This window comes from Nicotiana tabacum, chromosome 14, assembly GCF_000715075.1.
Source record: "Nicotiana tabacum cultivar K326 chromosome 14, ASM71507v2, whole genome shotgun sequence".
NCBI classification, from domain to species: domain Eukaryota; kingdom Viridiplantae; phylum Streptophyta; class Magnoliopsida; order Solanales; family Solanaceae; genus Nicotiana; species Nicotiana tabacum.
This window is the reverse complement of record NC_134093.1, coordinates 9,225,297-9,229,436: the sequence shown is the minus strand read 5'-3', so window position 1 is coordinate 9,229,436 and position 4,140 is coordinate 9,225,297.

Genomic DNA, 4,140 nt, shown 5'->3' with positions numbered 1-4,140 from the left:
GGCACACATATCCGGCCCTACATTCTTAGCAACCCGTCATCACCAATAGTCACATCCCTAGAATCACCTCTCCGAACCCTGTCCTGAAGAACGAGCAAGTGAGGGTCATCATACTGACGCTCCCTGATACGGTCATAAAGAGAAGACCTAGAGACCACACAATCCAATACCCGACTAGGCTCCGAAATATCCAATCTGACAAGCTGGCCTGCTAAGGTCTGAACATCTAATGCCAAAGGTCTCTCTGCTGCTGGAAGATAGGCTAAACTCCCCAAACTCTCTGCCCGGCGACTCAAAGCATCGACCACCAGATTGGCCTTCCCCGGATGGTACAAGATAGTGATATCATAGTCCTTAAGAAGCTCCAACCATCTCCGCTGATGCAAATTAAGATCCTTCTGCTTTAACAGATACTGCAGACTCCGGTGATCAGTATAGATTTCACAATGAACCCCATACAAATAATGACGCCAAATTTTCAAGGCGTGATTAATGGCTGCAAACTCAAGATCATGGATAGGATAGTTCTTCTCATGGGTCTTCAATTGGCACGAGGCATAGGCAATCACCCTACCCTCCTACATCAAAACACAACCAATGCCTATCCTCGAGGCATCACAATACACAGTGTAAGAACCTGAAGCTGATGGCAGAACTAACACTGGAGCTGTGGTCAAAGCAGTCTTGAGCTTCTGAAAGCTCTCCTCACATTCATCCAACCACCTGAATGGAGCACCCTTTTGGGTTAATTTGGTCAAGGGCGATGCAATAAATGAAAATCCCTCCATAAAGCGACGGTAGTAACCTGCCAAACCAAGAAAGCTCCTAATCTCCATGGCTGAGGACGGTCTGGGCCAACTCTGCACCGCCTCTATCTTCTTCGGATCTACCTGAATACCCTCATTGGACACCACGTGCCCCAAGAATGCTATTGAACTGAGCCAAAACTCACATTTAGAGAACTTTGCATAAAGTTTCCCCTCCCTCAATCTCTGCAATACAACCCTTAAATGTTGAGCGTGCTCTTTCTGGTTACGAGAGTACACCAGGATATCGTCAATGAATATAACGACGAATGAGTCCAAATAGGAATGGAATACATTGTTCATCAGATGCATGAACGCTGCTGGGGCATTGGTCAGCCCAAAAGACATCCAAAAACTCATAATGGACATATCGGGTTCTGAAGGCTGTCTTGAGAATATCTGAATCCCGAATCTTCAGCTGGTGATAACCGGACCTCAAATCAATCTTGGAGAACACCCTCGCTCCCTGAAGCTGGTCGAATAAATCATCAATACGAGGCAAAGGATACTTGTTCTTGACTGTGACCTTGTTCAACTGCCTGTAATCAATACACATTCTCATGGAACTATCTTTTTTTTCCACAAATAGAACCGGTGCACCCCAAGGTGACACACTAGGCCGAATAAACCCCTTATCAAGGAGTTCCTGAAGCTGTTCTTTCAATTCCTTCAACTCCGTCGGTGCCATACGATACGGTGGAATAGAAATGGGCTGAGTGCCCAGCACCAAATCAATACCAAAGTCAATATCCCTGTCAGGCGGCATGCCCGGTAGGTCTGCAGGAAACACATCCGAAAAATCACGTACCACCGGAACAGAATAAATGACAGGAGTCTCTGCACTAATATCCCTCACAAAAGCCAAATAAGATAGGCAACCCTTCTCAACCATGCGCTGAGCCTTTAAATATGAAATCACCCTACTTGGTAAATAATCTATAGAACCGTTCCACTGGACCCTCGAAATTCCCGGCATAGCCAACGTTACCGTCTTAGCATGATAATCTAGAACAGCATGACATGGAGATAACCAATCCATACCCAATATCACATCAAAGTCAACCATACTGAACAACAATAGATCTACTCGGGTCTCCATATCCCTAATAGTCACCACATATGACTGATATACGCGGTCCATAATAATAGTATCGCCCACAGGAGTAGACATATGTACAGATGAAACTAAGCACTCACGGGGCATATCCAAAAAATAGGCGAAATACGAGGAAACATATGAATATGTGGAACCAGGGTCAAATAAAACCGAGGCATCACTATGGCAAACTGAGACAATACATGTAATCACAGCATCTGAAGCAATAACATCTGGTCTGGCAGGAAGATCATAGAGACGAGCCTAACCACCCCCTGATCTGCCTCCCCCTCTAGGGCGACCCCTAGCTGACTGACCTCCATCCCGAGCTGACTAAGAGGATGGTGAGGTAGCTGGGGCTGTAGTCGGAGGCTAACTCCTCTGCTGAGATAGACCTCCATGACGACAAGGATACTGCCTCCACATATGCCTAAGCTCCCCACACTCAAAATAACTCCCCGGTGCTGGCAGCGGAAACTAAAGGGAACCCCTAGCATCGGGATGACTGGTAGAATAACCTGGCAAGGAAGAGCCCTGAACAGGTGGAGCACGGGACGAACTCTGAACTGGAAGGGCACTAAGTGATGAGTGGCCATGATGAGAACTGTGAGAACCATGGCCAGATGATTCACCCCAATGAAATGGCCGAGCTGACTGAGCCTGTCTGAAATGGCGACCTCTACCGTGTTGGAACTGACCCCCAAAAGGAGCACCGCTGAATCCACCCTGACCACGAGGCCTCTTGGCCTCCCGCTCAACCCTCTCCTGACCGCGAACCATCTCAATCTGCCGAGCAATGTCGACAACCTCATCAAAGGTAGCACCCAAAACTCACTCTCTGGTCATGAGCAACTGTAGCTGATAAGTGAGGCCATTGATAAACCTCATGATCCTCTCTCGGTCCGTGGGAAATAACTAGATAGCATGACGGGCCAACTCGGAGAACCGCATCTCATACTGCGTCACAGACATATCACCCTGGCGTAGCCGCTCAAACTATCTACGTAGCTCCTCTCTGCGGGATCGAGGCACGAACTTCTCCAAAAAGACCACAGAGAACTGCTGCCAAGTAAGGGGTGCTGCGCCAATAGGCCTACGCCTCTCGTATGTCTCCCACCATCTGAGTGCATCCCTAAAAAACTGAAAGATAGTGAATGAGACCCCACAAGTCTCCAAAATACCAACAGTACAGAGTATCCTCTGACACTTGTCCAAAAAGTCCTGAGCATCCTCTCTCTCTGTGCCACTGAAAGGTGGTGGCTGAAGTCTCCCAAACCTCTCCAACCTACGCTGATCATCCTCAATCATAGTATGAACCACATATTCCTGAGCAACAACAACCGTCTGAGCTGGTGGTGCCTCTGGTGTTTGAAATCCTTGAATAACCTGCTCGGGTATGCGAGCACCAGGAGTCTGAGTGCCTCCCCTGGCCTGAGATGTGGTTGCGGCAGTCGAAATAGAGACCGCCTGAGCAAGGCCAGTACATGCTGTCAGAATCTGAGCTAGGGCCTCCTGAAGGCCTGGAATCATAATAGACACATGTGGTGCATGAGCTGGTGCATCAACAACTGGAACTTGGTCCTGATCTGGGACAACCGGTGGATCTGTAGGTACTGCCCCAACTGCTGTACGGGATGCACCTCTACCCCTACCACGGCCTCTACCGCGGCCTCGGCCTCTCGCGGCCCTGGCTGGTGGTACTGGTGGTTGGGCCCTCCTGACTGGTAGTACGAGTCCTCACCATCTGTGAGAGAATGAAAAAACAGATGTTTAGCTACTAGAATCAACAGATTCGCACGACAAGAATTCAAGAATGTGGAGTTTCCTAAAGGTTCTACAGCCTCTCGAAGATAAGTACAGACATCTCCGTACCGATTTGCAAGACCCTACTAAACCCGCTCATGACTCGTGAGACCTATGTAACCTAGGCTTTGATACCAATCTGTCATAACCCAAAAACCTAACCTGTCGTGATGGCGCATATCGTGGAACTAGGCAAGCCGACTCATTTCCAAAAAAAATGATATTTTCATTTCAAAGATAATTTCAAGGTTATTTAACATAAAACCTGCAATTAAAGAGTTCAAATCAAAGAAAACCAGAAGTGCGAAAAAGAAAAGCCCGACATCGGGGTGTCACTAGTCATGAGCATCTACAACGATTTGTCTAACAATGTCAAGGCTAACTCAGCCTAGAAAATAGCTAAATACAACTAGAGGAAGATAAGAGAGAGAAGAG